Below are 7,700 nucleotides of genomic sequence, written 5' to 3' on the forward strand. Positions count from 1 at the left end.
AATGTGTAAATCAGGTTATTTTGGATGATATTCTAGACATTATGAATGTGAGGTGGTCAAGGTTCTAAAGGTTTCCTCCCGCCCCTCTGAGTGATGTTTTGCTTTGTCAAGAATTTCCTTGGACAGACTTGAAAGCAATCCTCACTTCTGGAGTGGCAGCTCCAGTCTCAACCGAGATGTGTTTTTCTCCAAGCTAATCTGTTCTGCACACGTATGATGTAGACATGAGCCAAAGATGTGCAAGATGGAACTGGCGTCTGTCCTTTCTGCTTCTTTACCTCTTGCAATCCCCCACTCTCTTCAGCAAACTAAGGTATCAATTCCGGCCACCAGAATTTCTGCTTCTTCACATCATATTCTGACTTCACTGAGCCACGGAAACTCACTTTCTTTTTTAAAGATCTCTTTTATTTGAAAGGCAGATTACAGAAAGAATGAGAGACAAAGAGGAAATGTCTTCCATTTGCTGATTCACTTCCTAAGTGGCCGCACAGGGAGAGCTAAGCAAACCGAAATCAGTATCTGGGAGCTTCGGGGTCTCCCACATCAATGCAGGGTCCCCAGGCTTTAGGCCATCCTTCGTTGCTTTCCCAGGCAATAAGCAGGGAGCTAGGTGGGGGGTGGAGCAGCTGGGACACGAACCAGTGCCCATATGGGATGCTGGTGCTTGCAGGTAGAGGATTAGCCAGTTGAGCCATTATGCTAATGCCATGGGAATTCACTTTATTACTCTACAACCTCCCTTCCTCCATGTTTGGACATATCAACAGAATCTTCTCAGGCTCCAGAACTTTGAGAAGCTGCTTTTCGTTTTACACCCAGGTCTTATGCTTGTTTCCTTGTAAGTCTTCCAGCAGGGCCTTCCTGTTATTACCAAATATCAGAAGGCTTACCAGGCATTCTTAAATGCACATATGTATTTTTAAAAGGAAACAAAAATCGAACCGCACCCATTTTTTTTTCATTTCCGGTACTTTGCAGCTTACTGAATATTCTTCTGCAACATCATTAACTACTGTGATACCGGCCCCATGTTCTTGGACTCTTTTGTAATGTCAGTTGGCAGGAGGTCAAAGTGCTGCCCAGCCATAGCTCTTAGCAGACTTCTGCTCAAGCAGAAAGAATGCAGTGTGGCAGAAGAGAGTCCACTGAACGGTGTGGAGAAGGAAGCTGACCAGGCCGCCTGTCAAGTGGGCAGGCCCATCTACCCTCGACCCAGAGCTCAGGCACGTCCCCCTGGGTGCGTGACACCAGTTGGCACATGCAGTCTGATGTTCAGTGCAGGCAGTATAGGTTTTCTTTGCACACAACACATTGGCAATTGTAGTGTTGCTCACTACTACAGGGTCACATAACAAATGGCATTGAGCCATTCTGGACATGTGTGTAGGTAGGGGAGCCCCTAACAGGGCAGGCAAGGGTCCTTTGCAGTTGGGATCCTAACTGGGTTGGAGCTGAAGATGGATGCTGTCAGATCGGGAGGAGCTTGGCGTAGTGAGTCCTGTCCCCACCCTTTCTCAACGGTACCTTTTATTCAATGACTTACCTCCTTATGCCTTCATCATTGATCATTTAGGAGATTTTCACTTTTACTGTTAGGAAAAGTTATGAAAATCCTCATACAGTGCTGTGATGACAGTGACGATGGCAGCTTCCCACGGGGCATGGGCCCCGGGTGGAGGACCCAGCCTCGTGTGGTGTTTGTCCTTGAGGAGACAGGGACCCTACTTCGAGTGGCTCCACAAGTACTGCCTGCTTCTGGCCATCTAGTATTTCAACGCTGGGCCCTTGGGGCCGAGTCGGTGGGGACTACGGAGGGGACCCAGTACAGCCTGGTGGCATTCAATACCGTGGCCTATGCCCCAGAGTCCTATGCCCAGTGTCTCGCGCCCACCAGCAGCACCTACGAGTTTGTCCCCTGGGTAGATGGCATTAGATTCATGGGCCGGGGTAGCCAAGGCTGCAGCCTCATAGTGGAAGGCCTCAGCACCGTCCTGCAGCTGTTGGACGACTTAGTCAGACCTGAGAGCACTTGTGAAGGCGTCCCGCACTCCTGCCGGCACCTGTGGCCAGACTCGTCCAGTCATCCTGCTGACCTGCAGCTCGCCCGGTACCTGCTGCGGCCAGTGGAAAGCACCATGTACCCAGGCTGCACCCCCAACAGCCTCGTGCAGAAGATCCCAGAGCAGGGAATCCACTTCTCCCGGTGTCGCCCTGCAAGCTGCCCACCCCGTGCCCACTCCCCCGTCGCTGCTGGAGCCGCTGGACATGGTCCTGGTGCAGGGGTGCAGGGCCGGGTCTCCCAAGGGTTAACTCCACAGCTTAGCTTGTTTCTCTAGGGGTAACAAGATGGGCAATTTTGGCCTGATACATTTAGCCCCTGGCTTGACCGCAAGTTCCCTCTTCCCTGCTTCCCCTCTTTTAAGATCCCCCCTGGGGGAGCTTAGGCGTTGCTTGAGCATTGGGAAAATACTGGGAGGAACTAGGCATACTATAAAAGAGGCAGGCCAACTTCGGATAAACGGCATTCTCTTTACAAGAATGACCCACTGTGTGTTGTCTTTTTTGTAACCCTAGTCCCTCCGCTTGGCTCGGGGTACGTGGTGACACGGGCGTCGCCGACACAGGGGATCTTGCCTTCCGTGGGAGGTGACTCAGCCCCAGGTCCCCCTGCAGCCAAAGCAGCCGGTGCCCCTGCCGCACCCTCCACCCCTCCATGCAGCGCCTCACTCTCGGCCGCCCCCCAGCAACCTCTGCCACCGTGCCCCCACAGTACCAGGTCGCAAGTCGCCACCCAGAACGCGTGGAGGCCACCAAGAACCAGAAGGCCGGTCTGGCTGCCCCGCTGTAAGTCCAGGGCAGTTGGGCTAGGCCGCCTGGCAGGCCCGCCATGTGCCCCATTCGTCCACGCCCAACATCTCCCGTGCTCTCCCCTGCAGTCTCTCCCATCAACCCTCTTCAACAAGCCATCTCAGGTGTGCCCCCCACCCCCTTCAGTCAAGCCTATCTGTCCCCACTACCTCCAGAAATCCCCAAGGTCCCCGAGAGGTCCCCTGCTTCCCAGTCCAGCCTAGCGTGCACGGTGGCCCCTGGCCCAGGCCTGGGACCCTCCACACAGCCTGGGGCCTTGACCATAGCAGGCAGGGTAGCCCCTGGTGGGGTCAGCAGCCTTTCCCCGGCCCAGGATGGGTAGCAGTCAGTCTCCAACAAGCTCCTGAAATGGGGTCCTTGAGTGGCAGGAAAAAACCCACGGCCGCCTCAGTGGACGCCAACACCAAGCTGACGCGTTCGCTGCCCTGCCAGGTCTTCCCGAACAACGAGAGAACGTGAAAACAGCAGTGGCCCCAGAAGCTGATGATGCAGCTCATCCCCCAGCAGCTGCTGACCACCCGGGGCCCGCTATTCTGGAATTTAAGCATGGTGCAGTTCCACTACACCAACAAGGACCCTGAGTCCCATAAAGGCTTCAACAGCATCATGGTCAGTGGCTTCACGGCTGCAGGCACTGTTAGCCCTGTACCAGGTGCACATGTTCATAATGCTCGACTCGACCAAGATCTTCATGGGCCTCAACCCCTAGGACCATAGCGGCATCATCAATGGCATCCAGCAGGTCATCACCAACCATAAGCCGGTTGGTGCAGCAGCAAGGGACGGAGAATCGCTTCTCGGCCTTTTGGCTAAAATCAAGTGTAGTATCTGTTCTTATCAGCAAGGGACGGAGAGGTGGGGTGGCAATCCAGGGCTGGATCCATTCTGGAGGACCAAACAAGGCCCTCGCAGAATCTGCTCCAGTTCCACCCGCCACAGCCCCAGCCTCAGGGTACTGTGGGTGCCAGGGGGCAGGCAGCCACAGCCCCAAGGTACGCCCAGAGACCCCCACGCCCCCGCCGCAGCCGCCCAGAGTCCTCCTGGAGCAGCCCCAGGCCCAGCCCGTCTGGACCCCATTCCTCCTGCCCACAACACTGGGGCCAACCCACAGCTGCAAAGCCTGCTCCTCAACCCAGAGCGGGGTGCCCGCACCGCAGGCCTCCCTCCACCACTTCCAGCCACCCGGGCTCCCGCGCTGCTGTCCCCACCACACCAGGGCCTGGGACAGCCCCAGCTGGGACCCTTGCTGCTGCGCCCCCCACGCAGTCCTGGCCTGCAGCTTCTCTTGCGAGCCCCACTGCCAGCGGCAAAACCAAAGAGAAGGAGAGGGCCGACTGTTTTGAGAGAAATGAGAGCGAGACTGTTTCTTTGTGGAGGTGAAGAGCCTGCCCACGTGTTTATCCTGTCTGTCCTCAAGGAGTACAACCTGAACTCCAAGCACAGCTAGAGCTACGATCAGTACGCGGAGCAGACACTCGCGGTCCTTCTGGGGCTCAGCTGGGTGTTCGCTGCCACCCCTCGGCCCCAGGTGGCAGCACTTGGCAAGGACACCGGGAACCCCTGGATCCACTCTAAGACATTGAAGGGACAGATCCTGGGACCATGCCAGACACTCTGCTCCGGTGCTCTGCCACGAGCTGGGCTCAAGTTCATTGCCCCAACCCGGATCCCCTGGCGGCGGCGGGGCTGGGGAGGGGTTCGCAAACAGCCGCTTGAATGTGTGAGGTGCGGGAAACCAGCCGGGTTGGCGATCATTGGATGCCCTTACCCCGCTGCAGTTCATGGCCAGGCCGGGGAGTGGGTGCCCCCACGGCCCACCGCGCCCAGGCTGAACGAGCACCGCCGGCCGCCAGCTCCTGCGGGTGCTGCGGAACGCCTGGGCAGCGGGAGGGGACGCTGGCCCTTGTCGGTTAGGAGCCCAGAGCCACGATGCCGTTCCAGGTGCTAGGGTCCAAGGCGGAATCCAAAATCACGCCACAGAGGTCAGCCTCCCAGCTTGAGCTCAGAGGAGAGGATTGCAAGAGACTTTTAATAACTAATTTTTTATATTTTTCAATTTTTTTTTCAGTCTTCAACTGAAAATATTAAGTCTGGTATTCTCCCTGTTTGTATTCTGTTCCATGCCTTGCCCATAGCTAGGTTAAAAAATAATAAATAAAACACTTGCTTCTAAGGGGAAAAAAAGAGAAAGAAAGAAAATCCTTATACCTATATCTTTATGCATATCTCTAGTTATCTTTTAAGATGTTTGTTTGTTTTAAAGTCAGATATACAGAGAGGAGGAAACACAGAGAGAATCTTCCATCCGCTGGTTCGCTCCCCATGTATATGCAATGGCCAGAGCTGAGCCAATCTGAAGCCAGGAGCCAGGAGCTTCTTCCAGGTCTCCCACACAGGTACAGGGTCCTAAGGCTTTGGGCTGTCCTCGACTGCTTTCCCAGGCCACAAGCAGGGAGCTGGATGGGAAATGGGGCCACCAGGACATGAACTGCACCCATATGGAATCCTGGCACATGCAAATCAAGGACTTTAACCACTAGGCTACAGTGCTGGGTCCCAAGATAAATTCTTAGATGTGTAAACCACTATACCCTTTCTGCATACAAATAACACATTTCATTGTTAGGAAGCTCTAATTGTTTTATTCTCTCTATAGGGTGTTAAAAAGGTAGCTTCCATAGATTCATTCTCTAGAATTACAGTGAATGAGTTATATGATACTCCCTCTGAAACCTGAAGATAGTTAATTAAATACCCTTCCAGTAAATTAACACCAAGTACTTCTTCTCTTGTTTAGTTTCAATGTCTCAGTTCATTCAATATACCCAAAGCTGCATGGTTTTCAGAATACCTTTATCTAAAGGTATAAACTAAAACTAGTACTCTTTGCTCTCTTGTTTCACTCAGCCCTTGAGCTAAGACTAGTTTTCAGATTTTTTGAAAATCGAAACAATGGTTTATGCCATATAAAACTCCAATTTCAGTATCCAGCCTGAGGTTTTGTGGGACAGAGCCACACTCCTGTAGTTCATCCGTCCTCCCTGGGAGTTCCGCACAGGGGCAGCACAGTCGAGTCACTGAGACAGAGACTACATTCCCCAGAACGTCTGAAACACCAAAAACATGGCATGACCTAGGAAAGCATCTCAGATAAGCTTGCCAGGGGCTGCTCTGGGTGGGCGTGGTTTCCGTCTGGTGCCCCGTGTCTCTTCCACTGGAGAAGTGGGATACATGGCAGTGCTAAGGCTAAGCATGTGCATGATAACTGAAAATTGCTCTAATTAAACGTCACAAAGGAAAGCTGGCAATTCAGAATGACTGATGAATTGGTCCAGTGCTGTATGGGCCTACCCAGAAAGAATAACTGAGTGAGAAGGGGCCTCCATGCAGTGGGCTCATGTGACACCATGACTTCCACTCAAGGACAAGGTTCAGATGCTTGACAACAGACATACATCCGTATCCACCAGGACCTGGAGTTGCCTCCATAAGAGACCCTGAGATGCCAATGATGCCAAGAGCAGCAGCTGTGCAGTCTGTAGCATTAGCGTCACTTTTGCTCCAGCCAGAGTTGACACAAATAATATCGCACCAGGTGAAAGTGAATATTGATATCCTGGGGCCTGGCATGATAGCTCAACTGGGTAAATACCTTGCAAGTGCCAGGATCCTGTATGGTCACAGCTCTATGTCACAGCTATTCTACTTCCTATCCAGCTCCCTGCTTGTGACCTGGGAAAGCAGTAGAGGATAAACCAAAGCCTTGGGACCCTGCATCTGCGTGGGAGACCAGGAAGAGGCTCCTGGCTCCTGGCTCCTGGCTTCAGATTGGCTCAGCTCTGGTCACTGCAGCGATTTGGGGAGTGATCCAATGGGTAGATCTGTCTGTCTCTCCTTCTGTCTGCTTTTGTAATAAAAATAATTTTTTTTAAAATGTATATTCTGGTCCTCTAATTGGTCACAGCCTACAGTCTAAATGGTGATGAATGACTGTGGCGACAGGCAATCCCGAGACCTCTGCATTGACAGCCAGAAGTCCCTCAACTGCCAAAGCCCCAGTGGTACTCCACGACTCTTGCTGCAATGAAACTCTCCAGGATTCTCAGTGGGCGTTTGGTTGGGTTCCACACATTGTTGCTGAACCTGGAAATCAGTGGACAGTTAGTGGATCTGCTGAGAAAATTACAAAGCTCTAGGGCTTGGATGGTGGCAAATTAAAGGTCATTTGGGTAAGGCAGTCAGCAAAGTAGTTACTAGAGTTTGCTGTTGCTGTTTTTGAGAGTCTGAGTCTCAGCTCACTTCCAATTCCAGCCTCCTGCTGATGCGCACCCTGGGAGGCACTGGTGATGGCTCCAGTGGCTGAATCCCTAACCATCCATGTGGGAGATCCGGGTTCAGGTCCTGGATGCTGCAGTCGACCTGGCCAACTTGGCCACCTAGAGAGTGAACTAGCTGATCTCTACCTGCGTCTCTGCCTTCCAAATAAAATGAAAATAAAGAAAATCATGAAAATTATCATCACATATATTAATACAGGGTGGGACATGACAGGAAGCACAAGGAACCTACACCTGTTCTCTTGTGGAGGACACAAATAAACTTGTGTATCTTAAATATAATAAGCCAATAACACACCATCAGAGACATCTAGATGCAGTATATGGTCTGGATTTACCCCCACCAATCAAGGTGCCAGTGACCATAGCTGAAAATCAAATGCATGCATCTGGGGTGTGGGAACTACAAGGCCAGCAGGCACACATGATCTGCATGTACACACACAGCCCTTATAGGGAAGTGCAGAACCAGTCACTCCTGAAGCCTTATAT

General features: G+C 52.4%; 2 pseudogenes; both read left to right on the forward strand.

Annotated features, from left to right (window-relative positions):
• The first annotated feature begins 1,644 nt into the window (after positions 1-1,644).
• On the forward strand, positions 1,645-4,819 carry LOC101535396 (mediator of RNA polymerase II transcription subunit 25-like; annotated as a pseudogene).
• On the forward strand, positions 3,661-3,770 carry LOC118759085 (U2 spliceosomal RNA; annotated as a pseudogene).
• Positions 4,820-7,700: the final 2,881 nt, after the last annotated feature.

This window comes from Ochotona princeps, chromosome 7 (genome assembly GCF_030435755.1).
Source record: "Ochotona princeps isolate mOchPri1 chromosome 7, mOchPri1.hap1, whole genome shotgun sequence".
NCBI lineage: Eukaryota > Metazoa > Chordata > Mammalia > Lagomorpha > Ochotonidae > Ochotona > Ochotona princeps.